The sequence below is a fragment of the Triticum aestivum genome, chromosome 5D (assembly GCF_018294505.1).
Source record: "Triticum aestivum cultivar Chinese Spring chromosome 5D, IWGSC CS RefSeq v2.1, whole genome shotgun sequence".
Classification (NCBI taxonomy): domain Eukaryota; kingdom Viridiplantae; phylum Streptophyta; class Magnoliopsida; order Poales; family Poaceae; genus Triticum; species Triticum aestivum.
This window is the reverse complement of record NC_057808.1, coordinates 226,046,292-226,069,482: the sequence shown is the minus strand read 5'-3', so window position 1 is coordinate 226,069,482 and position 23,191 is coordinate 226,046,292.

Genomic DNA, 23,191 nt, shown 5'->3' with positions numbered 1-23,191 from the left:
TCACTCAATAGTATATATTTTTGTGCACTTCAAATGTATGGTTGAGATCACTCTTGTTTACCAGTGCTGAGATTATATCAAAAGATTATCAAGAACTTCCAGCGGAGTTAAAGCACTGGCTGGGATACAGTTCATTGTATTGTCTTGTGTAGTTCCACCAAAATATATGATTGGCACAACATGATCCCTGTTTGCACAAGTAGGAACAAGGTGAAACCTTCATTAGCTTAGTGAGAAAGGATAGAAAGACATTAGCATATTACTCTAACAGTAGCATCAAATTCATGATGGACAATACGCAATAGTGGAAGGGCTCCCTGGAGGATCGTCTCACATGTAAGGTAGACGTTGCCGGAGCCCTTGAATGGCCTCGACTGAGGCCTCGGCTTCAGCAAGATCACCTTGGCACTGTTTATTCTTCTTCTTCTTCCTCTTCATGCTCTATTTCTCTTTCTCCTCACTAGTTGGTGAAACTAAGTACATGATTGGCCTTCTATTTCAGAATTGGTTTCGTCAGTGAGGGAGTACAAGTGTACTAGTAAACAATAGCATTATTTTCTCATGGAAGTCGCAAAATAGAGATGAACACATGCATTAAATATCATTCTTACCTAAAGGAAGGTTATGGTGCCAATATGGATGATGAGGATTGGAACACAGATCTCCCTTTGTGTAGTTCCACCGAAATGAACCAACTGTTCCATTCTAACATTCCAGTTAAACAACACAAAAGTCACTTCTTTTAAGAAGTGGTTTGTGCAGTGCACCAAAAGGTCACAACAGCAACCAGGTGAAATGGATATCCCTGTTTGCGCAAAAAGCTACAGAGGAAACAGTCAGAGTCTCAAACAATTACAGCCAAAAACATTTGGCTAAACTTGTCATGGCTTAACAGTGGCATGGCTTCATTTTACCAGGGGCATTAGATTAAGAACAACTAAATATTTGGTGTAAGGACATGGGACAGTGGGTGCACCAGCACTCCAGCACCATGTACCTAAACCGGAGCATAAAGTGGTAATTCAGAGTTTGTTGCCCCGAGAAACAAACATCCAAGAAACATATCTGGGTTGGTCCCATTTTTGTTCACTCTAGCCACCTACTCCTATGTGTGGATAGCAAATCTAGTCCTGGCCATACCACTGTGTACATCGTTTCCCCTATATTTCCCTTTTCGACCAAGAGACCGGTTGGATGACCAGTCTGTACTACTTTCACCCCCTTTCCTTCCTGTTTGTACCAAGTCCGATGTACATACTAAATTCCCCCACCCCCACTTTATTTCTTGTTTGAACCAAGTACAAGATTCGACTCCATGAAGTAGCTTTACCTCTAACAATAGAAGAAAAAAATATGTGTCGTTGGACCATCCGATCGAGAGGGGCTGAGAGGTAGAAAATGATGCACATGCAGCGACGTAGCGAGCTGGAGAAGTAGAGCTAGGGCGGTTTCGAAGGAAGATATACCTGAAGGTCGTCGGGATGTGGATAGGTGGGCGGCGGGAGGCCGGATCCGCCCACACTAGGTCAACAACGAAGGGATCGGAGGACCTCCCGTGCCGGCGCTCGGCCAGAGATAACGGTGCGGCCGGGAGTGGGTCTCCTCCCTCGCTGTCGACGACGGCCTAAATGCTGCCCCTCCTCCCCTTCACCGGCGGAGGGGGATATGTCCGGATCTGTAACCAGCGGTGAGGATAGAAAGACAGTGTTTTTTGAAGGGAGAAAGACAGTGTTACCACCGCTATCTTGTTTAGATTTGGAGAGGATGAGAGTGTGTGAATAGAGCAACCTAGCAAGCAAGCGCGGAGGCTCTGGCCTATATATACGTAGTGGGGTAGTTTTCCTTTTTCACTCCATCAAAACATTCGTTTAAAACTGTGTACGTGCCAGGTTGCCGTTATTTCTTTTTGAGTTGTTGATTGTTATTTGAGATAGCTACCCGCTTATTCCAAGTGGTGTTACGGTGTGCCAGGTCGCACTTTGTATCATTCAAGTCTGGTACAAGACCCTCCATTAAATGAGCAACCACCCCCTTGTAAACTTTGTGAACAAGCCCACGGCTAAAATTATCAGAAACGTGGGCTACCCCAACATGCATTATTATTTATATTTTCTATGTGGGAGTATCCTCAAAACAAAATGTGAGAGTACAATATTTATTGGGCCCCTTTGTAATTGGTGCTAAATTTTGACCAAAGATTTAACTAACAAAATGTTAGTGCATGTTAACAAAAATTATATCGTTTGATTCGTATTTGAACATAGTTTTCAATGATGTAATTTTTTGTGACATGGATGAACATTTGGTTAGTTAAATTTATAGTCAAAATTTGGCAAGGTGCATCAAATCAACACATGCAAGTATCAAAAGGAGAGTCACGGCATGCATGCATGCATTGTAATTAATGCATCGATAAACACAAATTATTGAAATATATCGAGTGCAGTGCTTTGATGTGTCGCGTCAACTCGTACAAGACCGAGAAGTTTGATTACTACAATGCCCTCTCCCTCGCGGACTGAGCTCCGGTGCCTTAACTGCACCTGCCTTTGGCTGCATGACAGGTGGGCCACCCACCTGTTGGGCCCACCTGTCATACACACAAAGGCAGGAGAAGTAAGTCAATGAAGCTGCGTCCCTCCCTCGCCCATGAGCGTGGTGGCTGGCAGGACTAGGAGAAGCTTTCGCTACACGCTCTCCCTCCCGCACGCGGTGGACATGCAGCAGTTCGATCGGTGTCAAATGGCCAGAAGCATACTGTAGTACTCCTCCACTACAGTAGTACTCCATCATTGTTCGACTTCCCGAAGAGGCGAAGAGCCCAGCGCAGCCCGGACGCTCGTGTGGCAGTTTCATGTGTAGAGTAGTCTAGGATAGCGTGTATCGTGCCTCTAAGCTTAAAATCGTTGGGGTCGGTTCCATGCTATGAGGCCGTCTCGAAGCTTTTTTTTGATTAAAATAATCTTCTGGCCCTACCTGTCATCCTGGTGATTGTAGTTTGCACGCTCATCTGGTCAAGACAGGAATATATATTTTAATTTGTGGTGGGGTAAATGTTAGAGGTTGCAGCAAATATATTGTACACTGCGGGTCTTTCAGCCAAGTTTAGAGGCAACCATGTGGGGCCAGTGCTATGATGTGTCATGTCAACTCGTACAACGAGGAGAAGCTTGATTTTACTACTACACGCCTTCTCCCTCGCCCATGCATGTGGTGGCTCGCAGACGAGGACAGGCTTTTGCTTAGGCTGGTCGTAATGGAGTACTAGTATCATGCATATGATACTAGTGTATGATACTACACATCCGTAGTGCATAGTATCATATGTTAGTATCATCGATGACTTCATTTATTAGCATGCATGACACATAGTAGCACAACATTTAATATGATACGGTATCATGATATGATACTCAACCCTCAGTTTCTTCATTTACTTCTATGCCACCTCATCAAATTTGCCTAGTTGGCATGCATGATACTCCCTCCGTTCCTAAATATTTGTCTTTTTAGATATTTCAAATGGACTACCACATACGGATGTATATACACATATTTTAGAGTGTAGATTCACTCATTTTGCTCCGTATGTAGTCACTTGTTGAAATCTCTAGGAAGACAAATATTTAGGAACGGAGGGAATACTACCTATGATACTCCCATTACAACTAGCCTTATACTACTACAACAAGCTATCCCTCCCGCACGCGGTGGACGGACATGCAGCGGTGAATTCGATACTGTAGAAGTAGTAGTAACATCATTGTTCGTCTTCTCGAAGAGGCGAAGAGCCAAGCGCAACCCGAACGTGGCAATTGTGAACGCTCGCTACAATGTGTTTGGTTGCATTCTCATCTCAGCATAGTTGTTCCCTCTTCATGCATGCTCATCCCAGCACCCCTCTTCATGCATGCTCTTCTCATGCATGCTCCTAGTGTATTTGTGTTAAGCTAGTGTGGACTCATGCACCCTTCATACACCCTACCAAACACCCAAAAGTGGGTCGAGAAGGGCTTGGAGCACGCATATAGCCAGGCTCTTGCATGAGACAAAATTGCTATTTGAGCCCACTATTGTAGTACTACTTGCTAGTATAGCCCTATAAACCGGAAAGGAGTATTTGCCTTTCTAGAGATTTCACCAAGTGACTAGACTACACCCTAAATGAGTAGTACTAGAGCAAAATGAGTGAATCTACACCGTAAATAAATGCCTAGTTCTCTCGTTTTCCTCTCCGCCTTGGTCGCGGTGCACAATATTGAGTACCCCTATATGACTAGCCGCTCTATCTACATGCGGGACATCAAAGCATCCGGGCCCGCATGCCATCCACCAAATCTCAGCGAGATGCTATAGTCGAGACTCGCCGGTCACCCCGGTGTGGCCGTCATGACCCGTCATATCACAAAACCCACACCTTTACCAGCAGTGGTAAAGTGGCCTCGAAGTTGGACTGGACAAAGCAACCATCATTTCACTGGAACGCTCGTTGAAGCCCTTTCTCCCCTTTCTTGAAGAAAACCTCACTCCAGGCTACTCACTTCTACCATTTTTCTTCTATACCGATGAAGGAAAGGTGGCGAATCAGTGATGCTACTATATTTTCATTCCAAGAATCTTCTTTTTGCGAAGCACCGACCGATTCTCACAGCCTATTCTTTTCCCGTTTTCATTGTGATTGTGGTTTCCTTTCGATTGCTTTTTGTTTGTCAGTTCATTGATGGATCCTCGAGCACTAGGCAAACAGTTGCCGGTGGACAACCCACTGGAGACAGCGCTCTCCAGGAAGCGAGCACCGACCAACGAGTTGACCATGTTGGCGGGCCAACCCATGGAGACGAAGAACTCCAAGAAACAAGCACCGGCCAAAGAGTTGACGACGTTGGCGAACGAACTCCTCAAAGAAAATTGGAAGAATAGCAAGGGCCCCACCGTGCCTACCCCAAAAACTCTAATGGCCACCTATGTGAGGCTCAAGGCCGAGTTTGAGGAGATAGTCGCCGTTGAGAAGCAGTATTCCCCTGGCAAGGTGATGGCCCCCATCGAGGACGAGGAGATGGCCCCTGGAGGGATGGGATCCCCCGGTGAGCTGCACAAGGTAAAAAATAATGGCTTACCATAGTTGTGGTTTTTGATTATTTGCAATGTGCTTGCTAATATGTTAGGGTTGTGCAGGTGCCGGTGGACGTCCTTGATGATTCCGATGTCGCGGGCCGTCCTGTGGACAACGCCCCAGAGATCATTTTTTATGTAGCGGTCCGTCCTATTGACATCGCCCCGGAGATCGATTCCGATGCCGCTGTCCATCCTGTGGACATCGCCCTAGAGATCAATTCCGATGTCGCGGTGGACATTGCCCCAGAGATCAATTCCCATGCCGCTGTCCGTGCTGTGGTCATTGCCCGAGAGATCGATGAAAAGAAATAGTTGGTCGTGCTAATCCTTCAGGGTAGTTTGCATTGTTTTTAATTACCAGAACGATGCGTGTTATCAAACCATCTTAGGGCTAGTGCACGGTCTTGTGTGGGCGGTACTTGCTACTTTTGTTTGATAGTGAATCATGCGAACCCTCTACGAGTTGTGGAAACAGATGTATCCTCACCAGCTTTTGATGTAATATGTGGCATGCTTAGATGTAAGTTTGAACTATTTATCATATCAGCAGGGATTGTTTGATGATTCTTGGTGTTAGTAGGCTAGCTACTGTGCGAGCTATAGTAGTTGCAAAACACTCACCGAAGAGAAACGTTGGGGCTGATGAGCTCGTGGTACGCTTATACTGATCCGTCGTCGATCAGCTAGTAGCCCAAGCTCCTAAAATTGTAGCCTTAGCGATCGATCAGACAATAGTCGACACAGATACATTCAGGCCTCATTTGGTTCATAGGGTAGGAAAATCGTAGCAAAAGTACAGAGACGTACAACACAAAATCATAGCAGTACAGAGACGTACTCCCTCCGTTCCAAAATAGATGACTCAACTTTCTACTACTAACTTTGAAACGGAGGGAGTACAAATCCTAGGCGGGCTAGTTTGGCCTAGTGGGTTTCAGTGATATGACGTGGTACAGTGCCGTCCAGTCTTCGCGTGTGGTAGCAGTACTGCGGGTACAGTAAGTTTTCTTGAAGAAGTGGAATTCAACGAAGTCATGATGGTTCTGTTGGGGAACGTAGTAATTTCAAAAAAATCCTACGCACACGCAAGATCATGGTGATGCATAGCAACGAGAGGGGAGAGTGTGTCCACGTACCCTCGTAGACCGAAAGCGGAAGCGTTAGCACAAAGCGGTTGATGTAGTCGTACGTCTTCACGATCCGACCGATCAAATACCGAACGCATGGCACCTCCGAGTTCTGCACACGTTCAACTCGATGACGTCCCTCGAACTCCAATCCAGCCGAGCTTTGAGGGAGAGTTTCGTCAGCACGACGGCGTGGTGACGATGATGATGTTCTACCGACGCAGGGCTTCGCCTAAGCACCGCTACGATATTATCGAGGTGGATTATGGTGGAGGGGGGCCCCGCACACGGCTAAGAGATCAAGAGATCAATTGTTGTGTCTATGGGGTGCCCCCTGCCCCCGTATATAAAGGAGCAAGGGGGGAGGCGGCCAGCCAAGGAGGAGGGCGCGCCAAGGGGGGAGTCCTACTCCCACCGGGAGTAGGACTCCTCCTTTCCTTGTTGGAGTAGGAGAGAAGGAAAGAGGGGGAGAGGGAGAAGGAAAAGGGGGCTGCACCCCTTGTCCAATTCGGACCAGAGGGGGGGTGCGCGCCTCCTTCCTTTTGGCCTCTCTCCTCTATTCCCGTATGGCCCAATAAGGCCCAATACTTGTCCCCGGCGAATTCCCGTAACTCTCTAGTACTCCGATAAATACCCGAATCACTCGGAACCTTTCTGAAGTCCGAATATAGTCGTCCAATATATTGATCTTTACGTCTCGGCCATTTCGAGACTCCTCGTCATGTCCCCGATCTCATCCGGGACTCCGAACTACCTTCGGTACATCAAAACACATAAACTCATAATATAACCGTCATCGAACTTTAAGCGTGCGGATCCTACGGGTTCGAGAACTATGTAGACATGACCGAGACACGTCTCCGGTCAATAACCAATAACGGAACCTGGATGCTCATATTGGCTCCCACATATTCTACGAAGATCTTTATCGGTCAGACCGCATAACAACATACGGTGTTCCCTTTGTCATCGGTATGTTACTTGCCCGAGATTCGATCGTCGGTATCTCAATACCTAGTTCAATCTCGTTACCAGCAAGTCTCTTTACTCGTTCCGTAATACATCATCCTGCAACAAACTCATTAGTTGCAATGCTTGCAAGGCTTAAGTGATGTGCATTACCGAGAGGGCCCAGAGATACCTCTCCGACAATCAGAGTGACAAATCCTAATCTCGAAATACGCCAACCCAACAAGTACCTTTGGAGACACCTGTAGAGCACCTTTATAATCACCCAGTTACGTTGTGACGTTTGGTAGCACACAAAGTGTTCCTCCGGTAAACGGGAGTTGCATAATCTCATAGTCATAGGAACATGTATAAGTCATGAAGAAAGCAATAGCAACATACTAAACGATCGAGTGCTAAGCTAACGGAATGGGTCAAGTCAATCATATCATTCTCCTAATGATGTGATCCCGTTAATCAAATGACAACTCATGTCTATGGCTAGGAAACTCAACCATCTTTGATTAACGAGCTAGTCAAGTAGAGGCATACTAGTGACACTATGTTTGTCTATGTATTCACACATGTATCAAGTTTCCAGTTAATACAATTCTAGCATGAATAATAAACATTTATCATGAAATAAGGAAATAAATAATAACTTTATTATTGCCTCTAGGGCATATTTCCTTCAGGTTCCTTCGTCTGACCAACTTACAGTGGGAAAGGTTGGGCCTGCGCTACGACCGGGGTGGACCAGGATAATTTTGTGCATGGCAGGTGGACTAGGATGGTCGACGTCCCACATGTCGGCGAATGAAAGTATTCTTTCCGGTATAGTGGATGGGCAACGAGTATTCATTGTTTATTTTTGATGAAAGCTATTGTCTCCACTGTTACGACGGAGGAGTGTGAAACACGGCAGCCCAATGAACTTGGCATGTGCACCACTCCCTCCTTCCTCATGTAATACTACCATAGTGTTGACTATAAGGTTACAACTTTTTCTCACTTTCTCTCTATCTATTTCCTCTCAAATGTTTTTTACCTTTCTTTTTTTAGACACAATTGTGTTTTATGCCTCTTTTTTTAGAATTAGTTTTTTTATACCTAGGAGCACGTGTAGAGATGGGCTCCTGCGGATCCCACTCCTTGACTTTGTCAATGCCTCTCTCTCCTCCACATAAGCGGGCTTATAGCCCAGAATTTTACTGGTACAACTTGCTATGAATGCGGGCAGCTGGCGTCTGAGGGGGGAGCGCGCGCGGGGGAGGTGGTGGTGGGGGGTTCTGGTGGGCCAGGGCGGTCAAAAGCGGGCTTGGAAGCGGTCCGGACTCCCGCATGGCCCACCTCACATTATCACCATATATTTCTTGGAGTCCGTGCACAGCGGGCGGACGATCTCTTCTCCCTCCCCCGTCTCTCTCTTCTCAGCCGACGCCCGCCGAGCAATCAGATTTCGGCTATCAACGGTTTAATCAATTGCAGTCCCACATGTCAGTGAAAATGCAAGACAACGCGTGTCCCCTCTGGTGAGACGCGAGTGAGCCGGACTGTCGGGGGTGCGACGCGTACGAGTCGTAAGTGTGCCGCCTTTTCCTTTTGAGCTTGCAAAGCATAACATTTTCGTGCAATCGATCGATAGAAATCCAGAACAAAATGACGAGGGCGGTGCTTTCCCACGCGTTAGGCGGGCTAGTTTGAGTGATATGACGTGCTACAGTGCCGTCCACTTGCTCCATTTTTATGTAAGCAAGAGTCTACACTCTTACGTGGGAAGAGTGCGAAACACGGCGGATCTGATTTTGCTCGAGGGATAACTGTTCCCTGTGAAATAATGGAGCACTATTAGCGATTATAGCATGATAGTTAGGGCATCTCCAGTGCTGGCCCACAAATTTACACCGGCATCTGTCCGAGGACACTGATGGATGCCATCCAATGCTGCCTGCATACCTTTCGACAACTATATGAACTAACCAGACGAAATTCATGCAAACAAAGCAAATTTCAAATTAACCGGATGAAATTTATTACATTTCGAAAACTTTTCCTATTAGCTGGACGAAATTCATTACATATTTCGCACAAACCGTACTAAAACCTAATGTAAACCTAATCTAAACGATCATCGGCGCCCGACTACCATGTCCGGCCATGAACCCGAGAAAGCCGGCCATTGCCTTTGCCTCCTCCTCATACGCCTCGATAACCTCCTCCTCCGGAGCACAAGGTTCTGAAGATTTCCGCCTCCACATCGCCGTCAAGCGGCTAATCGGTCGCCGATGTTTATCCACCAAGCTTGGTGTCGACTTAGTGGAGGAGCGGTGGCCTACCTGGGACCAGAGCGGCGTCGACCTACCGTGTACTACTCTTCCTCGCTGCCGGCTGCGCCCGCGCACGCGCGCCGGCTTCGTGGTTGTGGCTGCAGAGGGCGGCCGAGGGGAGCAGGTGATCTCCTTCGTCTGCCCTGCGACAGTATGTCCAAGAGAGCTTTGGAGCGTGCCCGGATCGGAGCCGCCGATGTCCTTCGTCTGCTCCTGCGACAATACGTCCAAGAGAGCTTTGGAGCGCCAGGAGGCCATGGTTGGAGTGGTGCAGACAGAAGGAAGGGACCGGTGGAGAACGAGTGTTGGTCTTTGGCTATGGCTGGGAGCTGGGGCTCAAGTTAATATAGCGGGCGAATGGCAATGAGCCGCGACAGACGGATAGACGGCTGGCGCTGGAGTAGGTTCGTCGGCAGCCGCGTGTCATTAATGTGGGCGGCGGACGAAAGGATGGTCGTGGTGTCATTAATGTGGAATAGTCGCTTGCACCGGGATGCAGTGCGGGTGGTGCTCTCTCGGCTGTCGCGCTGCTGCAATGCCGACGCCAGTGAGAGGTTGCGTCGGGCATGAATGCGGACGCTGCTTTAGTGACTTAACCGCAGGTGCGTTGGGTCACTAACATGTGGGCCCAACTGACATCTGGCCCGCATGTCAGTGACACACGAACTACACCTGCAATTAAGTCCGGTGAATGCGACATTGACATTCTGGAGAGACGGTGACCGTTTCAGGTGGGAAGCGTGCGCTAGCGACGGAAGGGGTTTCGGTAGGCCAGGGCGGTCAGACGCTGGCGTGGTGGTAATATGTGAACTCATGGATGACGAGCCTTTGAAGCGTATGCGGCACGTATTGACAACCAAGCATCCATGCAACCGCTCTTGTCGCCAGCTAGCCTTCCACGACCACCATTAGACACCACACAACCATGCATAACTTACGAATAATGGACAAATCGATCAGACACACACTCATGTGCAGTGGCGCTATGATCGGTCGCTCACGATAGTACATACTCCATACCATAGTACCCTCTCTAGCTAGGCTGTTTTATAGATTGTTGTTGTGATGGACGATATACATGAGCAAGGCGCCGAGTCACGAGTATGACCGTTGGTGTTGAGCCAGGTGAATACATGCTTGGTGTTCGCGGAGGCCTCCAGCAAATGTCTACATAGTAATGTCAGGCACCGCGGGGGCGCGCAGGTGACGGGCTCGCCATTTGCGTTGGGCCATGAGCAGGACTTTGATTGAGAGGGCGACGTGCATGCATTAGCATGGTTTGACAGCGTGAGCTTGAGTGTCTGCACACGTACATGCTACTTGCCTCTATGGACGGTGTGCGCTAATGTGTGCATCACGTACAATATAAAAAAATCCGTTTGTGCATTTAACGCAAAGTATTTCATTTTCATTTGGCTGACGAGTGTGCGTTGCAGCGACGAGTCCGTGGTTTGATTCCTCACATACGCATAGTTTCGGTTTTTATTTCTTTCTCCACTGAAAGGTAGGCCCGCATAGATAAATAGATAAAGAACACGAGCTGATGAGGCACATGCGGATTGTTTGACTGGTCAACCAGACAAATACGGAGCTATACACTGAGCCAGTGACCGTATAATCACCATATCTCGTATACAATGATCAAAGTGAGCTATCAAGACAAGTTCGATGACCGCCAATGCATTTTAGTCAGTAATAAATGACAAGGATTTAAGGGGAATCCAAATTTCCTTCGTCTTCTGTCCTTGAGCTCTTGACAAACCAATGCACCATACAGTTGTCCGGCCACTCCACCCCAGAGCTGTCACCAAGCATCGTTCATGCCACTGCACTGCACACTAACCGGTAATGAAGCGATGGCATCCCGCCGCGCCGAGTTCCTCGCCGCCCACGACCGCACACAGAATGGTAGGGAAGCGATGGCATCCCGTCGTGCCAAGTTCATCGCCGCTCGCGACCTCACACCTATGTGGGCAGAATTTGAAGCTGCCAAGGCCGAATGGGCGGTAGAGCAAGAGGCGGCCAAAGCCGCACAGAGGGAGCGGAAAATTCAGAAAGCACTCAAGAAAAGAGAGGCCCACCGCCGCAAGAAAGAAGAGGACGCACGCGCTGCTGCGGAGAGGTCGGCAGAGATCCAAGCACGGTGGGGTGTCACCGACAAAGCCGGGAAGGAGAACGACGGCGTCTGGCCAGCATGTGAGAAGTAGTAGTACTAGTAGTTAGTGTGTGTGTCTGTGTCGCCCGTACATTTGTTTAATTAATTACGAGCATGTACCAGTACTAGTTACTACTATAGTTTTTAGAGCAAATTACCAGTACATTAGCCTAGACTCAATGGAAAAATTCCTATCATATGCATCAAATGGCATCTCTTTCTCTATAGTAATTGAGATGCATGTCATCTCACTTCCTATGATTTTCATATTCCTATAAAATTCCTATCCTATGAACCAAAGGAGGCCTCTGCTGGAGTAACTACTGTAGCTAGCAGTACTGTTGGTACAGTAGTTTTCTTCAAGAAGCGGAATTCAAGAAGTCATGATGGTTCATTCGTCCGAGCAACTTCACAGTGGGAAAGGTTGGGCCGGTGATTTGACGGCTCATTAGTAATTACTGCGGCGCGACGACCGGGGTGACTCTCCCTTGGAGTTCTGCGGGCATGGCAAGTGGACCAGGATGGTTGACGTCCCACATGTCGGCGAACGGAAGTATTCTTTCCGATATCGAGGAGCAAGGAAACCGCGTGGTATAGTATCACTGCTGATTAATATTTATTTTTTATTTCTGATGAATGTTGCGTTTCAACTCTTACGACGAAGGAGTGACAAACACGGCACGTGCTGGATGTCCCACACGTCAGCGAAAGGAGTGGGACATGAACAGCGTGGTAGAGCGTCTCCACTTCTTCCACTTCTGGGTCAGAGACCACATGTAGTAAGTACTAGTGGTATGAACGATTTTACAAAGTGCGACCCGGAGAGAAAGACACGTCTAGTTGGAAGGTCTCGGGGCATACACGTAAACAAATATAAAACCTAATATGTGCCTCCAATTAATATAGTAGTAGTAGAGTACTTAGGCACGTACTCCATAACATCACCGGGCATTGCACGTACAACATTTAGTGGTAGTAAGAGACAAATGCCTATATGCCACGCATGTTCATACTATTTGTGCCTTTCTACTTCACTTACTGCGCTACATTACTCGGGTTCGTACGTCCACTCCGGGGTACATGTCCGTCTCGTAGTTCCAGTCCCACGTGTTCTTCATAGATGGAACAAGCAACGGGAGTCCATATCATCGCAGTTAGTGTGTCTCCCCACGATGGAGACTCATCCAAACTATGGCCAGCCTCGACGCGGAGCAGTCACGTGCACCAGGAAGCGGCGCTCTCTCGGCCGTCGCGCTGCTTCAAAGCCGGCGCCAGTGAGAGGTCGCCTCCGCTCTGGTCGGGCGTTAATGTGGCACTGACGTTCGGGGTGACACTGACTGTTTCATGCGGGAAGCACGTGCCGGCAAGGGAAGGGGTTGGGTCGGCCAGGGTGGTCAGACGCGGGCGTGGTGGTGGTATTGGTTTCGAACCGTTTCAGGTGTAGTACTGGTAGTTTGCAAAACTACTCAATTATTGCACTCAGTTTCCTAAGAAAATGTGGTAAAAAACGTTACTCCACAGCCCGCTTCCCTTCTCCTTCCTCTTCCACCGCCCGCGCACATCCGCGGGAAGTGACCGGTCAACCCTTATATAGGAGTGCTAGCACAAAAAGATGCATGCATGACCACTAAAATTTCCAGATTAAAGCGCCACTCCGGCGGGAGTATGGCGTATGTCGTTACCTTCGGCCGGGCCATGGCTACCGGGCTACGGAGACCAGAGAAGAGGCGACGGGAGGGGAATGAATGCAGCTACTGTTTGGGTTCACCGTCCGGCTTAAATAAATGCGCACCATCACGTGTACCCGCGGGTGCACAAATTGTAACATACGTGTCTGCTTAAGTGGGCGTCACGTAACTGGTGTGTGCGAGAGATTCTGAGAGACAGAGTGCATGTGTGCGGCTCTACTCTTCGGACATGTACTCAACCTTTTTCATCGGGATATAAGTATAATCATATTACACTTTAGCTAGTGATTTACGTGGCCATGTTAACATGGTTGTGTAAAAAAATATCACTTCCTGCTCGTGATTTGCGTTATATAATTACTAGCAAGATGCTCGTGCATTGCACGAAACATCACTATGCATTTTTTTACAAAACACCTGTTGTGATTGACCCATGCAAGAGTAATCCCATGTGTAAAAACTAATGATATCTCGAGAATTTTATCGAAAAACTGGTATCTCGATAATTTCATAGAAAAAAGGAAAGATGAGAGATAAGGTGAGGAGGAGTGGAGCGTGGTGGTGACTGGTGGTCAGACTGGGCGGAGGCATGGGGATGGACGGCGCCGGCAGGCGGTAGCGGCCACCATGCTAGATTGTTCCAGAGACTTCCTTTTTTAATTGCTCAGCAATGAGGTTGTGGGAGATAAGGATGAATGAGGCAAGGCCATGTCTGTAAGAGCATAATTGGTTTGGTGCCAAAAATAGGCATGCCAATGTTTGGCATTGTGCCAAATATTCGCTACTACTTGGTTGGTGACCGAGTTGTCTTGCCTATCTCACATAAAGTTGCCAATATTTGGCAATTCCAACATTTGGCTAGCCAAATATTGATAGCAAACCAATCATGCTCTAAATGGGGAGAGAGGTGCGGGTATCTTTTGTAAAATTGTCGTACTTTGCTTTCTATCCGTCAGATATAGGTCGGACGGTCTATACTACAAGATGGCAGGCACACCATCATCACCAACTCGTTTTTTTATAAGAGTAGAGATGATAAGTTTGCTAACTACTAAATTAAAGTGGAATTTGTCCATGTTATACAAGTAAATTAAGGTGATTTCTTATCATACGGGTAAGGTTGGACGAAGGGTGGTAGGAACAAATGCTCCGCCTAGAGCATGTGTGTGTGAGATGGAGTCTTAGTGTGTGTAGTGTGTGTGTGGGTGTGTGTGTGTGTGTGTGACATGGGGTCCTCGGTGGCGGATGTAATTTAAGTGTGTGTGGCTTCATCATAGAGAGGTGATATGTATGGCAGAGGCCACCAACGAGGGGGTGCGAGAGAGAAAAGGCCCGTAGAGAGGGAATATAAGGCGTGTGCGCGTGAGAGGAGTCGACATCGAGAGAACGTGTTTGTTCGAGAGACACCGAGGAAGACTACTATATATCAATGGTGCATGTAAGCGGGAATTAAACGAAGGGATGGTCCTATTGGTTTCGGGGGTATAGGGGAAGAGTGAGAGAGGGGGATAGCTAGAAGGAGATTGTTAAGTGTGAGTGTGTGTTTTACCCATCCAGGCAGAAGTTATGTGCACACAAGAAGAGAACGATTCGATGAGATCCCGAGAGACGGAGTTTTGTGTCTGCGAGAGAGAAAGATATTTCACAACGAGAGTGATATCTAGAGAGACATATGAGGGAACACAAGATATCTCTAGGGAGAGAGAGTGTGTGTGAGCGACATACAAGAGAATGGTGGAGAGATATGAGACCCTGGGAGACAGAGTTTGTGTTTGTGTGTGAGAAAGAGATATTTAAGAGGAAGAGTCGTAGCTTCTCATACCTAAGGAGCGAAAGACATCTCTGTGTGGGAGTGGGTGTGCGAGTGGCACACAGGGGAATAGTAGAGAGAAATGAGACCCCGGGAGACGAAGTTTGTGTTTGTGTGAGTGAAAGAGATTTCACATGAAGAATCATAGTTAGAGACACATAGCAGGGAGCGAGATATACCTAGAGAGAGATAGAGTGATGAAGGTCGAGGGAGAGAGTACCGTCAGTGTGGTGTGAAGATAAAAGATCATTATCGACATACAGGTAGCACGATAGATACCCGAGAGACGATGAACGCGTATAGGTCTAGAGAGATACTCCTATATAAGCATGAGTGATAGCTATATGAGACAAATATCTAGATTAAAGGGGATTCAAGTATTTAAACTGCAGATCACGACATCGATAATATCATAACGCAAATTGGTGTATCAAACATGCATATTCATTTGAATTTGTGGACATGTGTAATGTTATATAGTTTATCAATATTAGTGATCCATAGATTCTTTCATTAGAGAGAATGCATGATTTATATGCAATTAATGTCTAAACGGGATTACACTATATGTTGTGTGTGTGAAGCACATTATACATGTTTGAGAAATAAAAAAACCGCATGAAACACACATTAATTGGAGACAGTTAGCGAGGAATGCATACATTGGATTTCAACATAAAGTGGTTTCAAATATTTGGAAATCCAAATTAAGATGGATACAGCCTTATGAATCTGAGATCATGCCATTTGTAAACCATATTTATGTATAAAGGGTGCTGTTCTTTTGAAAGTATATATATAAATGATGTATATAGAATTTTATTCCACTCGAAAATGGATCCTGCCCGAACAAAAATAGAATACAAACTGGATTCGAATTGATTTGGCATGGTAAACGTGCACTCTTGCTCTGCAAAAATTTGAACGAAACGGGGAAAGTCACAGTAACTACACGAAACCAAAATCTGCGAGATGGAAATTACTGCCTAGCCCTGACACGCAAAGCCTATCGGCTCAATTTCTATAGGTATCGATAGGGGTAGGTTTGTAATTCCACTCAAACATGACATAACCGCCTCTCACCCGGATTCATACACGGTGGGTGCCAAAACACAGTGTCTCCTCGGCCGAAATCGACTCCCTCCCCGATTCATACACGATGGGCGCCGAAAACAAACTCTCGTCGGCAAATATTCGGTGTATTCGAGATTACCGTCCTATCCCCAACCGACTAATATTGCTGTGACGTAGGAAATTTTAAACGGGGCCTAAGTTTGTAAATGTCCTCGCATTTGAGACAAGCGCGCCTTGAAGACATGGTTCCCCCTTCCTCTCTCCCTCCATTTCCCCATTCGTACTCTGTGGGCGCCAAAACACCCTCTCCATCCCAGCCTCCTCTGTCCGCCACCCCATCCACCGCCGTCCTCCTCCACCATGCCGGAGCTGATACCCTGACGGCGTCGTCCATTACAAGAGATCGACCTCTCTCATCCACGGCCTTGCACCGGGATCCTTGCATCCCGTCCTCTCGCTTCATCCCCGCCGTCGTCCACCTTGCCGGCGCCGCTCCTACGACCGTCTCGTCCACCACGCCCCGCCGCCACCGTCTACCCTCCTAGGTCTGCTTCCACGCCACCGACAGCCATCGCTACCGCAGCACCGTCAAATTCTCAGCAGATGCATACATGACACCGCACCAGAGGCGGTACTCTTTCGTATCTGCTCAACTTATTTATCGCAGCAAGAAAATAGACCGCCATTGCTTTACTCTGATTTCTTGTCCGTCACTTACTTGTTAGTTGAAAGCAAACATTGGTTGCGAAGTTGCCTTTGTCCGGTTTGCACCTTCAGATCCGCCATGGCACGCTCAACACTATACTCGCAATGCTTATGGTTTTCCCCTTTTATATTCCACACTAGTTAAATGACAGTAGACTAAATTTCAAAATTGGGTCAGTCGATTTTTGAGAGCTCGCCGGAGTTCGCCGGTGCGAAGGAAGGGGCTCGGGTGGGGACGGTGGTTGTGGGGGGCGGTGGTGGGGCCTCGCCGAACGAAGAAAACTCGACACGGGTGGGAGCGGGGGAGGGGGTGGGGTGGCGGAGGAACACAGGCGGTGGGGGCGGTTCAGGGGAGGGCAGGGGGGTCGGGGCCGGTGGTTCAGCCGGCGGCCCGTGCGGTGTTCTGTATGGGAAGAATCAGAGACGAGGAAGAAGAAGGGTTAGGAGTCATAGGATCTTCATCCAACTGCCTGAAATGGTCGACTGACCCAAATGACAAAAGTCACGTGACTTGCATGCAGACATGCAGAATATGCTTCCTCTTCTGTTCTTTAACATGTTCCTCTTCTGTTCTTCTTTAGTAAGCACAATATGTTCCTTGTCAGGAAGGGGAGCAGGGACATCTACAGTCGACACCTCTATTGGGCCGGTTCTGCTAAATGATTTTGCACTTCGAGTTGCTCTGCCATAATACTCCGGAAATGGTGGGAGCCACGCGGTCTTTGATAGACTAAACTGATAGTAACAGCTATGCGTCTTCAGGTGAATAGTGCTAGCCTGTAGGTGATCGATAGGCTGCATATTAGTAGCGGCAAAACCCTATGTTCCAGCCAGTTCCGCTTTCCCGATTTATTTATGGTGGTTATGGTGTGCCCCTATTATCTACACTACGATCTGCCTACTGGCTCTGCGCTCTCGTTATCATGGTTTGGCAATAAACTTTCTATACAGTATATTACGAACCTATCGTCTGCCAACTATCCTTACATCTAGGGGCCCCAACAGGGAGCTTATTTTTTTGTGTAGTTGTGCCAAATTATATTAATCTACTCACCATATTACAGCACACATGGGCTCTCTCATTAGAATCTAGTGATAGCACACAAGGGTTTACAGGGAGCCTCGTATTACAATATCCTCTGCATTACAAAGATAATCTCACTACTATTTGTGTTTTCATGATTTATAGATATTGTACGTAATCACAATGAATATAAGAATGCGCACATCAGAAGAATATTGCAGAACAGTTCAATGTGTAACAAACTTGGCATCAAGGGATTGAGGTCCATTGTGGATGCAATGAAACCCACATGCTCCCGACCTATAGATTCGTATTCAGAATATGATCCTAATGACTATTCTGAGCTCAAGGAGTCAAAGGCAGATGGCCTATCCTGTTCACCCAATAAGGCGCCTATTCTAATTTGGCAAGGTTTTATTGGTTGCACATATCTTGCATAAGGTGTCTTGCATTTCTTTTGCTTCGTTGCACCGCCATCTGCTTAGTTTACTCATGATATATGTGAAGATGCCATGCCCATCCATTATCAACACCTATTCCATTTGTCGTCATACCATGTTTTTCCATTCAAATGTTGTTCTTGTGTTTCAGACATCCAAAAGGAAGAGGGTGATTGCAGAACCTGAAGGAGTACAAGCAAAGTCCTTGAAAAAGGTGGTACTACCGGAGAAATCACATAGCACCCGACGTATATTGGCGATAGAACCAGCGCTGCAAAACCTAGGATATCGCAACTATGCTGGTCGCTGCTTTGCTCTTGTGAGTACCTATTGTCCTATCGCTGTCCTTACATTCATACCTGGTGGATTATGTGACATCATTGTGCATTATAGCTTGCTAATCCACTATTCGCTCCTAATTATCAGATATATATTAATTCTTAAATTATGGTAGAATAAACCCAATGCCTATGAAGAAATTTAGTTCTGCATTATTCTTGTAAGTATCTGTTGTCCTTCATCACTGTACTTATATTTGTCAGCTAGTTCTTCATGTACACTTTGCAGCTTATTTTCCCTTGTCCTCCATTTTTCTACACATCAGATCTACATTTACTCTTGCCAAAATATTGAACAAAAACAATGTTACTGAAGAAGTTTAGCTCCGCATTGCTCTTGTCAGTGCCTTCTGCCTGTATGCTGTATTTACATTTGTACTCTGCATCTTAAGTTAAATAATCGCCATTTGTTCCTATATTTTCACATCTATATTTACTCTTAACAAAATGTAGAATAAAGGCAATACTCTTGAAGAAGAGTCTGCGGTAAACTTCTTGAATTGCCCCCCCCCCCATCAATATGGACAAGGCCTTTATAGAGCTTGTCTTCACTACTAATGTAAGTTTGTCCTCCTCGAGCCTTCAAACTTTGTTGTTTATATTTGGATAGCAATGAGTGCAAATGCTGTTTATTTTTGTCGTCTGCATCAAATTGCTTGCTCAAAGTTTATAAAGTAGAAGTTCATAAACATAAGTTTGTCCTTCTCAATTTCAGTCTTTAGTTGTACAATCTAGGTCCTTATTCGTACCATGTAAATTAAACTAAACATAGAAAGTTATCTTCTTTAGCACTATGTGTATGCTTGTGTTCTTGATCTGTAATCCAGTGGTGTGGTGAGACTACCAACAACAGCACAATGTCATATCCTGCTATGTCTCAACTATGAACAATGCCATATTATATTAATGTTATTTAAATCGTGTCTCTTTATTTACCAATCTGAAATGGTATAAATTGACAGTACACTCACCATTCATGCTTATACGTTGTTTAGAATTACATCTATGCTTGTGTTTTTGATTTGTAATCCAGTGGTCTGGTGAAGCTGGCCGCTCCTGCACAATGCCATTTCCTGTCGTCTTAAGTATGAACAATGCCTATTATGTTAATGCTATTTTAAACCGTGTCTCTTTATTTCTGACAAAGAAATGAGATGAATTGACAGCGCTGATGCTTATACGCGCAAAACCTGTTATCTACCTACTTGTCTCTCTTTCAGGGTGACAACACTACTGCTAGGAAGAACTGCCACAATGATAGTGAGACGAACCCATTGTTTGTCCCTCTAACACATATTCCAGAGGAGAAGGCAACACATATTGAGGGTAGGGATACAACCACGAAGTCACATCTTGATGTAGTGTCAAATTTACTCAGTGACACAAGCTCGATGAAGTCGCCGTCTGAATCTGTTCGACTTCTTCAGTCTGAAATTCAAGCAGAAATACATGCTTCCGCTCAAATACGACTGGAACTCCAATCTCTATGCAAGATTAATCGTAAGTACAGGACATTTATATATGCTATGCAGCTTAAGTTGGTGGATATGAGCGCCAAAGAAGTGCAGTCTCATCAGGTTGCTAAGCTGCTTGCGCTGCAGCTCCTGGGCCGGGCTAACCTTTCTTGAACTGTGTTGAAGTGTTGTTGGTTCTGTCTATTATTTTGTCCGCCTATTAACTTCCACTGGTGGCGACCTGCCCAGTTTATGTAATCTGCTGTCTGGTTGCCCTGTATTATCACTGGCGGCGAACTTTGATGCCGAGGGGATGTAATATGCTGTAATTTATTTGTTGTGTAGTCTAGGTTTATTCTTGGTCAGTATGCTGTAATTTAGGTCGGAAGGTTCAATGGATCTCAGTGTTGTCGGTCTTCAAGCCGACCCGTTACTCATATGGGCCAAAACATGGGCCTATAATCATCTTGGGCCATTAGCAGGTCTAAACCTATAGTTGTTTCCCGCCTTTAACAGGCCGAGTAAAGTTCTGTCCAGCTGGGCCAGAGAATACCATGGGCTTTTAACAGGCTAAAACCTAGATTGGGCTAGCGTTGAGCCAAAAAATTCATGGGCCAATACAGGCCGAAACTGCCTAAGGCCCATGTTTGGCCCAAATAGGACGAGCAGTTAACAGGCCAAAATATATCTCGGGCCTGTTTGGCCCAATAAAATTATGGACTTTAATCAGGCCGGTATCTACGCGGGCCATAGGCCTAAAAGTGTCACGAGCCATTATCAGATGAGCTACAAGCACACCGGATTCAACACGGGCTATAATTAGGCCCAACTGTTACATGGGCCTGTTGGCACGCAAAATTGACGCGCAACACCAAGATAACCGTCGTGCTTTCGTGACGACGAACGATTGCTTTCTGAGCAAAGCAACAAAGATCCCCTCAATTTCGTAGAGGAGGCACGACTACTTTTCAACACAAACCGGCAAAGATGAACCAAACCCTAGGGCTGCTAGGGTTCAGTGGGAAAAGAACGATAGATAAAACATACATGAAAAGGTAGATTGGTTTTGTTGAATAGATCAATTGTTATCCTTTCCTTCAATCGGCCAGGACCCTTATATAAAGGGCACGAAGGACATGACGTGTACAACCAAAACATCAATTCCAAACCGAACAGGACAAATCCCTTGATTCTGTTACATGTACAAAGTTGTACCTACCATATCTGCTTGCTAATTTGTATCAACACGTAATAATTCCAAGTCCCAACTACACTCATGTACAGATACGTTTTGGTCCACAAGGAAATTAATAAAATATTCTGGCAAGGTCGCTAATCACACCATATAATAATGATTGATAGTCCATCATGTATTGTTGCACCTTCTGCGTACGTGACTCCATAGCTCCTGCCAAAATTCTTCAGCTTGGTAGCCGAAGCTTGTTAGGACTTGTCCTAAGCAGCGGCAGTTTAGCTTAGTGTATGATAATCTGTCCAGAACTTGTTATTAGTGGCTGCTAATCCTTGCAAAATCCCATATATTTGTCCTGGGTAAATAGCTTCAGTGCACTTGATCTCCTGATGTTTCATCTGCACTGGACTATGACCACGCCTGCATTTTGAATTAAATAGAAAGGGTAGATATATGTATGAACGAATAATCCAACCACATTCATTTAAATTAATTTGGCCGATCACAAACTATTATCCAAATTACACCATGAACACATGCCCCCTGCTTTTGGTATAATTGTATTCACCAAAAACACTATCACATTTCCATAGGAAGGCTTCGATAACTTCACTTGCCATATAATTTGTTTAGGGGTGATGTCCAAATAGCACATTGGCCAATTTCTTCTTTAGAGATATATTCAAATAATATGTTAGCCGAATTTTCTTAGGGCGATATTTAGAATAATATATCGGCCACATTATCTCAAGCCTCCTTTGACATGCTAGCTAGGATAGTAATTTTTTGAATATTTTCCATTGGGATATTTTGGAAACTTCTCCACAACACGCTTCTCCATCCATGCCATCTTCGGCACCATTGGTTTTTGTCGATTGAACAAGCGCTTCTTCTCGGCTATCTCTTCTTTCATTGTAAATGCTCGTAGTCGCTGGACATGCCGTTTCTTACTGTGTGTGTGAGTCCCATTAGACACCACCGAGTTCCTGGTTTAGTCCCTAGTGCAGCTGGAATAATTCTACTGCCCCCCGAGTCTCTCGGCCTATACTGTCGTATTGTTGTTCCGGGAGCAAATATTTTGTCGTTGGCCGAAGAAATCATCCGCTGATCATATGTACTCGTAGTTCTAGATTTCCCAATGCCTCCGGTGAATATATTGGCACATGCATCAGCCGACTCATTAGTACTAGCATGTACAACTTCCTTCTCTGAACGTGTGTGCACCTTAGCCTCTAACTTAGATGCATCAACATCTCTTGTTTCTGGACTATTCTCTACACTTGCAGCCGATAGGTGTGCACCAAGTTTCATAACATTAGAAGCATCCAAATCATTTGAACTTTGTATAGACTTAGATTCAGCATGCCTCACCGGCACCCACACAAACTTCTTACCACCCCTATGAACTATGCCATTTGTATTGTGCCTCCTAGGCGAGTTTGAAGTTCCCAAGACCAGCATGTCATCATTACCACGGATTACATTGCCATCACGTGGTCTCACTTCCTGATTAAACTGAACTCCTTTTTCATGCAATGATTTCTTGTACATAGGCCCTGCTGGAATTCACTCTGGTCGAGAATAACATATTGGCCTTGTAGGATGTGGCGCCCAAGGATTAAAACCCCACAGAGGAAACCGTGGATAAATAGGAGGTGCATCCCCCATATGTCGGATCCATTTTAAAATACATCTGCTGGTCATATGAATTTCCTTGCTGTCGCCGATGACTGGTAGTTCTAGAAGCACATCTAGGACACTTATTACCTCCAAGCCGGTTAAACACACTGCTTG